We start from the raw sequence: 15,026 nt of genomic DNA, 5'->3' as shown, positions 1-15,026 counted from the left end.
CATGTAACCACTTATGTATAACACAAATACCTGTCTATAAAGATCATCTATATATAATACAAATACCTGTATGTAAAGGCCACATGTAACCACTTATGTATAACACAAATACCTGTCTATAAAGATCATCTATATATATATATATATATATATATATAACACAAATACCTGTCTATAAAGATCATCTATATATAACACAAATACCTGTATGTAAGGGCCACATGTAACCACTTATGTATAACACAAATACCTGTCTATAAAGATCATCTATATATAACACAAAAACCTGTCTGTAAAGGCCACATTTAACCACTTATGTGTAACAAAAAATACCTGTCTATAAAGATCATCTATATGTAACACAAATACCTGTCTATAAAGGCCACATTTAACCACTTATGTGTAAGAAAAAATACCTGTCTATAAAGATCATCTATATATAACACAAAAACCTGTCTGTAAAGGTCGCATGTGTTTAACAAATACCTGTATAAAGAACAAATGCCTATCTCTAAAGGTAATCTCTATAAACGAAAACCTGTCTAAAGGTTGTTTGTATATAATAAATATATCTTAAGAACAATCTGTGTATAGCTAAACCTGTCTATAAAGGTCATCAATATCTAACATATACCTGTCTGTAAGGCCACATGTAACAAATATCTGTATATATAACAAATACCTGTCCTTAAAGGTCATCTGTATGTAACAAATACCTGACTACAAAGACCACCTGTATATAACAAATACCTGTCAATAAAAGCCACCTGTAATTAACAGATACCTGTCGAAAAATGTCACTTCTATATATTAATTAGCTGACCTTTACGGCTAATTGTTTCTGGTTCCAGTGTTATACAAATCATACTAATTGAACCTCCGTGTAAAGGTCACTTGTCTTGAACCTCTATGTAAAGGTCACCTGCTTTGAACATCTATGGAAAGGTCACATGCTTTGAACCTCTATTTAAAGGTCACCTGTGTATAACAGTCATTTTTCTCTTATCCCTCTATAGTGGCATTGTAAAGTTCAAAGGAAATTTGAAATCATAGTCCTCATAAATATTTCATTTTGAATCCTTTCATTCGTTTTGTCAAAAAACTTTGAATTAAAAGTCTTGGAAAATGAAATTTTCAACTTCAAATTGATAATTCTAAAAAAATGAGTCATTATAAAATCTTTTTCTAATTCAAAGATCAAATTTGAATCACAAATCTTATAAACTATTGATCACATTTTAATGGTTTAGATTTTAGCTTAAAGCCACAGTTCAAAATATTACATATTATACATTTTTTACTTAAGACTTAATCTCTTACAGGAAAAATGAAAATGTTTCTTTTGTTAAATCAAAATGTTAAATTAAATTCATCTAAAAGCAACAACAAAAAGGGCAAATTAATTATTTGTTTTATTAAGTTTATTAGCGACAAATATTGATTGTGCTTCAAGAAACTTAATTGTATTTATTCATGTTAAATTTCTTTTAAAAATGGATCTTTCGGAAGAAATTTCTGATCTGTAAATTTTTTCTTGTCGAAATTTTTCATTAATGGATGTAAATAGAAGACTCCCTTCAGATCTCACAAGAGTTAATTTTAACAACTCCATATGTTGAATTTTCGTGGTTGTATCCTTGGGCATGACACTTTACCCTAATTGCTCTGGACAGCAAGTGATGATCTCTATGTTGTTCAGTGAAGTAGCCACCAGCTGTTACAAAGATACCCTGCCTCAAGATAACCCTGGCTGTTCATTGTGTGATGAACCCACCAAACTAAGAAAACAAACATGTAAAACACAAATTTGTAAGAATACCTTTTGTAAAGTTGACTAGGCTTTGTTTGCTGTAAGGAGAACACTACTGTACGATACAATACTATTAAAATCAAATTGGCCCAGCTTCTTTCTCTATTGATTAAGTAGACTGATGTTTGGTGGATTGGGTTTTTACTGATGCAATCCCCACACTGTTGAAGAATGCTTGATTGCCTGGTGGTTTTTCATTTGCTTGATTATGGTTTTTTCCCTAAAGATTTATACGTTTCTATGGTATGTTATTTAATTGCTTTAAAAAACGAAATTTAGAAAGATAATTTTTTATGACCTTGCATATGCTGGTCAAATATGTACATGTTTCATGTATGACTTTTTTTGGTGTCACGAATGGTGAATTTTTTATTTCAATTCTGACTCAACAGTTCATATCATTGTGAAATCTGCAGTGATTTTAATAATGGATTTGTATGATTCATTACTCATGCTTTGATCAAAAGCAGCAAAAACCAATGACTCATGGTGTTCCTTCAGGCACCAAACAAGTTGAGGGCAGTGTCCCAGTAGAGTCACGGACATGTTAATATTAGGGCAGTGTCCCAGTAGAGTCACAGATAAGTTAGTATTAGGGCAGTGTCCCAGTAGAGTCATAGACAAGTTAGTATTAGGGCAGTGTCCCAGTACAGTCACAGACAAGTTAGTATTAGGGCAATGTCCCAGTAGAGTGACAGACAAGTTAGTATTAGGGCAGTGTCCCAGTAGAGTCACAGACATGTTAGTATTAGGGCAGTGTCCCAGTACAGTCACAGACAAGTTAGTATTAGGGCAGTGTCCCAGTAGAGTCACGGACATGTTAGTATTAGGGCAGTGTCCCAGTATAGTCACAGACAAGTTAGTATTAGGGCAGTGTCCCAGTACAGTCACAGACAAGTTATTATTAGGGCAGTGTCCCAGTATAGTCACAGACAAGTTAGTATTAGGGCAGTGTCCCAGTACAGTCACAGACAAGTTAGTATCAGGGCAGTGTCCCAGTAGAGTCATAGACAAGTTAGTATTAGGGCAGTGTCCCAATATAGACAACTTAGTGTGAGCTGTGTCTCAGTATATATAGTTACAGATAACTAAGTGTGAGCTGTGTCTCAGCATATATAGTTACAGACAATTAAGTGTGAGCTGTGTCTCAGTATCTATAGTTACAGACAACTAAGTTTGAGTTGTGTCTCATTATATGTAATTACCGACAACTAAGTTTGAGCTGTGTCTCAGTATCTATAGTTACAGACAACTAAGTGTGAGCTGTGTCTCAGTATATATAATTACAGACAACTAAGTGTGAGCTGTGTCTCAGTATCTATAGTTACAGACAACTAAGTGTGAGCTGTGTTTCAGTATCTATAGTTACAGACAATCAGTATATATATATTACAGACAACTAAGTGTGAGCTGTGTCTCAGTATCTATAGTTACAGACAACTAAGTGTGAGCTGTGTTTCAGTATCTATAGTTACAGACAACTTAGTGTGAGCTGTGTCTCAGTATATATAATTACAGACAACTTAGTGTGAGCTGTGCCTCAGTATCTATAGTTACAGACAATTAAGAGTGAGCTGTGTCTCAGTATATATAATGTGACAGATATATAATTACAACTAAGTGTGAGCTGTGTCTCAGTATCTATAGTTACAGACAATTAAGAGTGAGCTGTGTCTCAGTATATATAATTACAGACAATTAAGAGTGAGCTGTGTCTCAGTATATATAATTACAGACAACTAAGTTTGAGCTGTGTCTCATTATATATAATTACAGACAACTAAGAGTGAGTTGTGTCTCAGTATATATAATTACAGACAACTAAGTGTGAGCTGTGTCTCAGTATCTATAGTTACAGACAACTAAGTGTGAGCTGTGTCTCAGTATATATAATTACAGACAACTAAGTGTGAGCTGTGTCTCAGTATATATACAGACAATTACAGACAAATTACAGACAACTAAGTGTGAGCTGTGTCTCAGTATATATAATTACAGACAACTAAGTGTGAGCTGTGTCTCAGTATATATAATTACAGACAACTTAGTGTGAGCTGTGTCTCAGTATATATAATTACAGACAACTAAGTGTGAGCTGTGTCTCAGTATGTATAATTACAGACAACTAAGTGTGAACTGTGTCTCAGTATCTATAATTACAGACAGCTAAGTGTGAGCTGTGTTTCAGTATCTATAGTTACAGACACTTAGTGTGAGCTGTGTCTCAGTATATATAATTACAGACAACTTAATGTGAGCTGTGTCTCAGTATCTATAGTTACAGACAATTAAGTGTGAGCTGTGTTTCAGTATCTATAGTTACAGACAATTAAGAGTGAGCTGTGTCTCAGTATATATAGTTACAGACAACTTAGTGTGAGCTGTGTCTCAGTATCTATAGTTACAGACAATTAAGAGTGAGCTGTGTTTCAGTATCTATAGTTACAGACAACTTAGTGTGAGCTGTGTCTCAGTATATATAATTACAGACAACTTAGTGTGAGCTGTGTCTCAGTATCTATAGTTACAGACAATTAAGAGTGAGCTGTGTTTCAGTATCTATAGTTACAGACAATTAAGTGTGAGCTGTGTCTCAGTATATATAATTACAGACAACTAAGTGTGAGCTGTGTCTCAGTATCTATAGTTACAGACAATTGAGAGTGAGCTGTGTCTCAGTATATATAATTACAGACAATTAAGAGTGAGCTGTGTCTCAGTATATATAATTACCGACAACTAAGTTTGAGCTGTGTCTCAGTATCTATAGTTACAGACAACTAAGTGTGAGCTGTGTCTCAGTATATATAATTACAGACAACTAAGTGTGAGCTGTGTCTCAGTATATATAATTACAGACAACTAAGTGTGAGCTGTGTCTCAGTATCTATAGTTACAGACAACTAAGTGTGAGCTGTGTCTCAGTATATATAATTACAGACAACTAAGTGTGAGCTGTGTCTCAGTATCTATAGTTACAGACAATTAAGAGTGAGCTGTGTCTCAGTATATATAATTACAGACAACTAAGTGTGAGCTGTGTCTCAGTATATATAATTACAGACAACTAAGTGTGAGCTGTGTCTCAGTATATATAATTACAGACAACTAAGAGTGAGCTGTGTCTCAGTATCTATAGTTACAGACAATTAAGAGTGAGCTGTGTCTCAGTATATATAGTTACAGACAATTAAGAGTGAGCTGTGTCTCAGTATATATAATTACAGACAACTAAGTGTGAGCTGTGTCTCAGTATATATAATTACAGACAACTAAGTGTGAGCTGTGTCTCAGTATATATAATTACAGACAACTAAGTGTGAGCTGTGTCTCAGTATATATAATTACAGACAACTAAGTGTGAGCTGTGTCTCAGTATCTATAGTAATAGACAATTAAGTGTGAGCTGTGTCTCAGTATATATAATTACAGACAACTAAGTGTGAGCTGTGTCTCAGTATATATAATTACAGACAACTAAGTGTTAGCTGTGTCTCAGTATCTATAGTTACAGACAATTAAGTGTAATACGTCTTGAAAGAATCTGCTCCTCATATATTGAGGTACTCTGCATAACATGTCCTAATTCATAAATAGAATGACTGGTGTTATCTGTGGTTTGTAAATCAGAGTCTGGTAAAGTACTTGTGAAGAGGTTTTAAGTGGAAGCTGGGAAAGGAAACAAGTGGTATGCAAAAGTTCTGTTGTGTGTGATGCATCACTGTAGGATGAGGAAGGAAAATGGGTTAACCCTAGTTCTCTTCATTATACATATATCATACCCCATCCAATTTGATGTCACTCAGTCTAGCAACATTATCTCTTTTACAGTGATTTTCAACAAAAGCCGAATTTAATATCTCAAAACAGTCAAGAATGAAAATTAACCTTTGCTACATGTTTGCGTTTCTGAGTTCAAAGGTTAAGGCCACCGTCACTCTTTATAGAAATATGTGGGTGATATTGGGATATCCTTAGGAGTAGCTCTATTCAAGCGTTCATATTTTACAGTATTTAATAGTTTAATGTTACATATTCTGACGAATGCAAATACAGATGTACATATGATGGATGTTTATCATAAGTGACTTTACTCGCCCAATAAATTTGTGAATATATAAATATACAGTTCCCTCCAGGCAGCTGTTACTGAACCAAGCCATTGGTCTTGTTGGGCTAGAATTTAAGTCATCAGTGGATTGAAGTGTATCAGTTGATGACAATCTTAAAAAGTCCAATAAATGAGCTGGACATTTGTGATGTTAAAGAAGAGTTTGTTAAGGGGGATAACTCTGAGTTATCTCCTCTTTTGACCACTGAAGGACAGATACAAATCCCTTGAATTTGAAATAGAACAAAGACAAAACGTTTCTGTCATATTTTGCCATTTGTTTACTGGCTTGAAAACTAGTACATAATATCATACCGACACTTATCATGACATTTGAAAATTGAAAATGGCAAAGCAAGCTATTAGCTTATATTAATTGCTCTTGTTGGCCCAGATTGAAGCGTATGAAGGGTCTTACTGAGGGAGGAAACCAGTGTACGCAGGAAAAAAAACTCACACGGTTACAAAGGGGATTCTATAACTTTCCACCATCTGACCACAATATTAAGGCTAATGATAAATAAATAAAACAAAATTATAAAATTTTCCTGCTTAGCCAGTTCTATAGATTATTGGCTATTAGAGATATTTTAATGCTTCATTATCATATTGTACTCATTATAATAGTTACTTAGGACATCTATTATCAGTCTATTAACTCTTGGACCAGAAACTGTTTAAACATATATGTACAAACGTAGTACTGAATTACAATTAGACATCACTGCAGGAACTCTTCTGTTTTGGAGATAGGAAGATTAGGAAGCTGTATATAGCCATGAAGATAGATTTGTGTCACTATTGACAATGTGACAGTAACATATCTGGACAAACCAGGCCATTCAGCACAATAGAAAACTTGGAGCACTGTCGAGCCTTCACTGACTTAAGGACTTAGCAATGCAGGACGTTGGTGTCGCTTCCATCAGCGACATTGTGTCTCGAGAGAGAAAATTCGGGAAATAAACGTGTGAAAACTTTTCTGAGATCATCAATATCTAGACACACTAGATGACCAAGACTGTCTATGGTCGTAATGCCTGCATACTATAAACATTCACAAAGTAGTTAAGCATTCGTACAGCAATTTATCCCTGAAGTAATGTTATTTCTAAGATCCCTCGGAGATTTGTGACAAACATGTCATGTTTATATTGAATAAGGTAAATAACCAACAAAAACAAACAAAAAATTTGTTAGTGTAAACAATTACAGTCAATTTACAACTTCACATTCTTTATTTTTATTATTTTTTTTTCTTTTTTCATATTGATTTAGGTAAATAATCAATTAAAAAAAAAAAATGAAATCGTGATTGTGAACAATTATGATATGTTGACAAATTTGATATATATCTTTTTTCCCGTAAAAAAAAATATGAAGATGTCCATGTTTGGAAGTCCTCGTTAAATGACCATTGCATCTTTAAGAATGAATAGGAATTTAAATGAACGAAGCAGCATGCTTGAATAAAAATCATTTTCAATGCATCTATTCAAATGATGAAATGTGGCAGTTTTCTTTGATTTTCTACAGCCATTGTTGGCCAGCAACCGGTTGTGGGTGCAAAGCCTGCATATTGGGTCTGGAAATGATTTCCTTTTGTACAACATTTGACATAATTTAATCAGACAGAGGCTCTGCGACAAACCCCGATCTCCATTAAGATGAAATGGAGGCTATGGGTGCGTAAGACATTTGCGAAATGTCAAAGATCTAGCGTCTTGCTCTCTCGCGGTGTGATAAATACAACTTGTAGCAGACGACAATTTTTCATTAACTCTTGTAAGGCCAGAGTTGCGAGTCAGAATGGAAAGTCTAAGTGTGGCCTTCCCTGACTGAATAATTAATCATAATTGAATCTGTCCAAACCCCGGGTAAAGATAATAAAGATGTATAGCATTGAGTAGTGCTGACGGGTCAGAAAACTCATCAACCTATTTTCAGGTCATTATCTAACATTGCATATATATAATAGCCTGGTCAAGAAAACTCAAATTTGTCACATGATAAATTAACAAACAAAAATTCTGATTCAAGAATTAATAGATGAAATATATAGGATTTTTTTTTTTTTTTTTCACAGCTTAATTACAAATTGTGTTTTAAATTTTTTAACTTATGTTTTATTTCAGGTTATATAAAGTTTTATAATTTTGCAGGCCTAATATTATTTCATGTTTATTCCAGTTTTGACTTTTAGTTTAAGGGTATAAAATTTTGCACAATATTTCAGTTAAAATGATAGCTGTCTCTTTGTACTTGTACGTGAAAGTTTTGCATATGCAAAAAGTCATAAACCAGAATATTGAAATGTGAATTTTTCTAGATTCTGATTTTGTATCCTATATATTATAAATGATATTCTAAGTGAGAAAAACAATTTGTATGTCTGTAATGGTAATTTTTTGTATAATGTACACTGTATCTTTTTAATATTCCCATTTCATTTTGAATTGAATTGAGTTATCTCCCCTTGGTATTTTTTTTTTTTATTATTTCACAGCATGTGTGTGAGAAGACAGATCAAATAGAATTCTTTCATGAATAATAAATAGAAACAAGAATTGATGATTGAATGGCTCATGAGTCAGAAATATTAAAGAAAATTAAAAAAAATTGTTTTTCATATCAATCCATGATACCGCATTAATTGTATAATCTTTAACTACTATTATCAAATAAATGCAAAAATTCTGTCACATTAAAATGTGATATTTTTCCTTTGTTAATGAGAATCATATTTGCATTTTTAGGTGTAACAGGATCAAATAACATTTTGGAAATCAATTTTTCTGTGAGACCATTAGGCATGGTTCCTGTGCTTGTCCAGAACATCAATATTCTGAGTTACATTGATGATGGATTGACTTGATATCATGGATCGACCACTGTTTCTCTAACTGTAATAGACTAGCCCAAGCGTTGGTGATATTTACATTGAATTTTCTTCACGAGATGGTGATAACAAATGAAATAGTAAAATGTTAGGTAATAATTAGTTTATGTGATAATATTTTTTGTAGAATCAATTATACCTCCAACATAGGTAAGGAGAAGGGGTTGAGAAATCACTTTGTCTGTGCATGTGTGTGCATGTGTGCATGTGTGCATATGTCTGTGGCAACCATGTGTACAACATATTGAACTCATTTACAGATTTGGTTCATATTCACACCATAGCATCACCCCATGTAGGTCTATACATCTAATTACATATTGGTGGTTGTCAGTCAAGGTTAAAGGTCAAAGGTCGACCTTGATAATAGATTTAGAAAGGGTGAAATGTAAGGGAGCTAACTCTATCAAATTAAAACTGTAACTGAAATTCACTTTAACACAATGGTAAAATGCCAAATCGTTGTAAACATTTGCAAACATTTACATGAGAATTATTTTTACTGCAAATTTAAGGTGCAGTTTCTGTTTTGCCTGAATTATGTATCAAGTTTAACAATGTTATTTAAAGAAGTGGAAATAAAAATATATATGTTTCAATGGAGAAACACAATCTGTAGATGCACATGGTCCCACAAGTGATAAATATTAGCATTATTTGCTCTTTTTACATGTAGGGTTCTAGAGAGTTATTAAAAAGTGTTGATACTGATTCAAAAGAGAATAACAATCTTGAGTCATACAAGGTCCCAGGCAGTGATACTACTACAATTGTTTATCATTACTTACATGGACTGGGTCTTGGAGAGAAAAGAAAATAGAGGTAACATACATGGTCCCAAGGAGTGATAGGTATTACTCTTGTCTATCATTATTCACACATACAGGGTCCTAGAGAGTAACAAATAATTACAACTTGTAGACATATAAGGTCCTAAGGAGTGATAAATACCAATATATTTACCATTGTTTACCTGCACAGGGTCCTAGGCAGTAAGAAGTTTTGCTTTGTTTATGAGCAAAGTCAACTTTATAGTACATATCAGAGTTGTGATTGAACTCAGATGTGCGTTGGGGAGTTTGATCACCTTGGGGAGGTACCAAGCTGTAAGATTTGTGTATATACCATGTAACAAGTAGCATGAATGGCTGTATTTAGTGGGTAATATCCTGTACACAACATGTCTTCGGGAGAGCAGTAGATCTAAATTCTTATTGGAAGCATGCAAGGTCCTCTCAGTCAATCTGATCTCACAGGCTTCTATTAGAACAGGTGTCTAATATATCATTTCGAAAATTACTTAAGAACAAATTCTGCATCATTCCCAGTGAATTTTTTCCTTAACTTTAATTGGAATTTTGCCAGTTTTATTTCTATACTAGAATTTAGGAGTATGCATTTAATGTGTGAGTAAGGGGAGGTAAGTAGTATCGGATTTGATGAGTTAATGTTGACTCAGAATGGGAGTAGTTTTGAGTTATTGAGTTTCTCTTTAGTTGCTGACATTTATTGCCATCCTTTTGAAAAACAACAAACCTGCCAATAGAGATGGCTCAATGGAGTAGAGAAAAGTGGCCTTTGTAGACAGGAGGTCTTTGCATAAAGGTGAAATTTACTTTGAATATTAGAGTTAAGTTGAATGATCATTATAATTAGGGTTTGCCTTTGTCTGAAACTAGATATCTTAGCTGATATATCTGATGATGTTTGAGTTTGTAATTATATAAACAGCCAGGGTCATACTAAGACACATGTGTCCACAGATTATGGAGCTGCTGATGGAAGTTTTTACAGTGTAATCACACTGAAATGTCAAAGAATGACATCCTGCTTGGGCTTATTACATTGACATTAGACTAACAGTCCTTGTGAAATCCATTATGATGGTTGAGCTAAGGAAGGGTAATGGAAAATGAGTAAATGAGTAATTTGAGAATGATTTTGGTTGGTTTGTGTTAAGTGAAGATTGGATGATTGAAAGTGAGTGAATATTGAAAAACAAGATTGTGAGTGCCCATTACGAATTCAAAAAATAGAGTAATGAAAATACATTTTCAAAAGAAACATGCTAAAAATTTGGCATCTAAAATTATACACTACAGGCCATGAATGAAATTACTTTGCCATCTAAACAGGTTAAGTAATAATAACTTTTCCACCTCTTGTCGGAAATGTCACAAAAATAATAATTCACATAACTATAGAATTCCACGGTATGGTTTAATGAGATAGATGTTGTCTATCAGAAAATATCATAGGAGTCTTCAATCACTTTTAATATGATGTCATAAGTGTATTCAGCATAGTTTGTACAAGGATTGATGATGAGGTCATTGGTGAAGGCAGGCAAAAATGCTTTCTCCATTTTTATAACTCTTAAGCTCAACCACACATACTGTATCCAATCATGAGAGATAGGTGCTGCATGATTATCCTCATAACAACGTCTGGTACGAAATGTACTGATTCAGGGCATCATTTGCTCCAAACCATTACTTATCTCCTAGTCAAGGTCATACCTTGCCGCAATGATGTTCGGAGTGTAACTGTCGAATGCTGATTGTGTCTTCAATTGGAATCATTGCAGTCTCCATATGTTGCAAGGACGTAAATCTGTAAACTAACAAACAAGCAGCATCTCAAACTGATGATCAGTTATAGTAAATGTCTCAACTCTCAGTGACACTGGGACAAAGGACAATAGTGACATTAATCATTACTGTATTTAAGCTGTAATAAGCTGAATAGACTTTCTGACTAAATTGTCTGAGGGTGGGCTTATTGCAGAACAATGAAAAAGCATTCAATGATAATTCTAAACATTGAGCAGTAGATGACTTAAGTTATTTTTTGGGAATGTCTAGAATCTAGAAGGCTTTATACCCAAAAAGTAAGTAGTGCATTTTGGAAGTTGAAATTGGTGTAGAAAGGTCAAGGTCAGTAGGGGTCAAGGATTATGGATTGTCATATGTTGTCAAAAGCTTAGATAAGTGTTGTTAAAAAGGTCAAAGGCTATGTCTTCTTTAAAAGCTCCAAGGTTATGTCTTATTTTGAAGGTCAGTGGTTATGCATGAGTTTCATAAATATTACTGCTGTAAGCTAATCAAGATTTAGAACTAACCATGTTTATAAAAAGCATGCATGTTTATAAAAGTTTTTTTTCATTATTAAGTCCATGGAGTGGAAGAAAAAAAATGGATATTTAAAGATGTAATGATCATGCGAGAGCTGCAGGTCAAGAAGTGCAGAGGAATAATTATTTATGGAATAGGTCAAAGGTTACAGAAAGGGTCATTACATAGGTAGGGGACATTTTATAAAAAAGGGAAATGTTTATAGTCACAAGTTAAAAAAAATTCTTTTGATTTGAAGGGATTTTTCTTTCCCAAGATTCTACTTTTATTGTTACTGGTGTTAAAACTTAGAAATAGTCATTGTTTCTGCTTGGGGCTTGGCACCCTCACCAAGGAAAATGTTGTGTTCATGGATTAATTTTATTTAGTTACGTACTGCGATTTCCCATCAAGATATAGAGGGATTCTTTTAGAATCGTTTTGTAAACAACTTTATCTTAATTGTGTTTAATTTTTCAGAGAGACTTAACATTTTCAAGTGTATTAGGCAGAAGCATTGTTGATAAAGCGTAGAGTTAGATTTTTTTCTTTACTGACATATCTAGGTGTACTTTAAAAATCTGACATACAGATTCAGTGTGTACCCATAGAAATAAAACATACAGATTCTGTGTGTACCGATGGAAATCAGCCATACAGATTCTGTGTGTACCCATGGAAATCAGACATGCAGATTCTGTGTGTACCCATGAAAATCAGACATGCAGATTCTGTGTGTACCCATGAAAATCTGACATGCAGATTCTGTGTGTAGCATGAAAATCTGACATGCAGATTCTGTGTGTACCCATGGAAATCAGACATGCAGATTCTGTATGTACCCATGGAAATCAGATGTGCAGATTCTGTGTGTACCCATGGAAATCAGACATGCAGATTCTGTGTGTACCCATGAAAATCAGACATGCAGATTCTGTGTGTACCCATGAAGATTCTGTGTGTAGCATGAAAATCTGACATGCAGATTCTGTGTGTACCCATGGAAATCTGACATGCAGATTCTGTTTGTACCCATGGAAATCTGACATGCAGATTCTGTGTGCACCCATGGAAATAAAACATGCAGATTCTGTGTGTACCCATGGAAATCAGACATGCAGATTCTGTGTGTACCCATGGAAATAAAACATGCAGATTCTGTGTGTACCCATGGAAATCAGACATGCAGATTCTGTGTGTACCCATGGAAATAAAACATGCAGATTCTGTGTGTACCCATGGAAATCAGACATGCAGATTCTGTGTGTACCCATGGAAATAAAACATGCAGATTTTGTGTGTACTAATTGAAAATCTGACATGCAGATTCTGTGTGTACTAATTGAAAATCTGACATGCAGATTCTGTGTGTGTCAATGGAAATCAGACATACAGATGTCAATATTAGCAAAAAAAGTGTAAATGGTAGAGTTTTAAGTTTGTAAAATAAAAATAGTATGGATTAATTTGTATAGTGGAGTACATGCAGAGCTATACACAGCAAGACAGTGCACTGATACACATCCAGTTCAACACACACACACAGATCTCACAAGTGCTCTGCTGAGACAAGATTTCTGGGGTTGGCCTGGGTTTTCTCAGGTATATAAGTATTTTCACAGGTGCTTGTAGGTTTGATGCCTCATATCATCTCATTATCCATGCTGGTTGGCACAGCAACAAGCTTCTGGAGTGATAAAGAATCACATAGTGATCTGCCTCATCTGAGTGTTTTGAGTGATTGCAGACACTTATGTTTTGACATTGAATGGTACTGATGAAAATTTCCTGAAGTACCATGCAGTGCCGATAAATACACCTGTTTTTATGGGATTTCTTTTTCTACAACTTTCTATAGATCAGATTTAGCTGCCTCCTTTTAGACTCTATGTACTTAAATGTATTTGAGAGTATATAGTCAAGAATTTCAAATTTCTGATAAAGACCCAGATTTTATAATTCATAAAGATTGTTGTTGATGAAATTTTAACAATAAATTAAATGTCGTTGATTTGATTTTGGGTTACAAAGGTGCGGCCTTTAGACAGTTGGTAAATATGTCATCTCAGATACCCTGACTTGTATTTACAAATCAAGTATTATAAAAAATTCATACAAGACTCAAAAATTGTATTAGCAAGGTATTTGATTAATCTAGGTAATTCAATAATAGATTTCCAGGGACCATTTAGTTTTTTGTCAGACAACTGTAAACATGGGTGTTGTAGACGCTGAGGCTGTCTTTCAAACAATGGGATCAATATTTAAGAGATCTAAAGATGGAAAAACACATGTAAGTAACTATATCATATTCATCGTTCCACATTGAGCGGGAAGGGGTCAAGATTAAATCGGAAAATTACTGTCGCTTTAGATAAAAATAAAAAAAGTATGAGCCAATGATGACATGATACAGGATTTCTGACACAAACATTTTTTGTTTTGTTTTTGTTTTTATTTTTTACTTAGATTGGTGAACAATTTTATTTAACCTTGAAATTCCAGATAGTTATGTATATAATTTGAAAGACAGTCTACATTTTACAAACCTTCTGAAAGAAAATAAAAAAAGTAGGTAATTTATTTTGTAAATGGTGTTTTCCTTTTTAGTTGGATACTTTGCCTAATGAACAGATGCAATAGCAATTTGAACTTTCACCTTCCAGCTGAAAAACAACTCATCTGTCATCTTCTGCAGTGTTAAATGTTTGTAAACATAAACTTCCTGTTTCATTGTCTAAATTTATTTTCTGTAGCATATGTTATTGTGTTTCATCATCAGTTCAAGCTTCATTTAAGATTCTCAAAAGGAATGTTTTAGTGTTGAAATATTTCCTGATGGTGCTCATAGAAAACATACATGAAGATAATCAACATTACAATTGTGGCTTATGTGGGAACATAAGGTTCTTGTCTGTTTCTCAGTTTATATTCCCACAATGCAACATTTCACATCCTCCATCTTTTTTTTTCTTATCGGGTAATTGCTACTTACGAATTTTCTTGGCAAAACATCTTTCCAAGTACCATAATTGCTTGGTTTCGCCAATTCTTTTAGAAAAATAAATCCTGTTGAATTGTCATTCTACCATG

General features: G+C 33.9%; 1 protein-coding gene across 4 annotated transcripts in view; it reads left to right on the top strand.

Moving 5' to 3' along the window:
• LOC132554021 (dipeptidyl peptidase 4-like) overlaps positions 1-15,026 on the top strand; it is a 224,730-nt gene that overhangs the window by 157,473 nt on the left and 52,231 nt on the right. The gene's annotated exons all lie outside the window — the stretch shown is intronic.

The sequence above is a fragment of the Ylistrum balloti genome, unplaced genomic scaffold (genome assembly GCF_031769215.1).
Source record: "Ylistrum balloti isolate Yb309-2 unplaced genomic scaffold, AGI_CSIRO_Ybal_v1 Utg370370, whole genome shotgun sequence".
In the NCBI taxonomy this organism is placed as follows: domain Eukaryota; kingdom Metazoa; phylum Mollusca; class Bivalvia; order Pectinida; family Pectinidae; genus Ylistrum; species Ylistrum balloti.
This window is presented reverse-complemented; position numbering and strand designations above follow the sequence as displayed.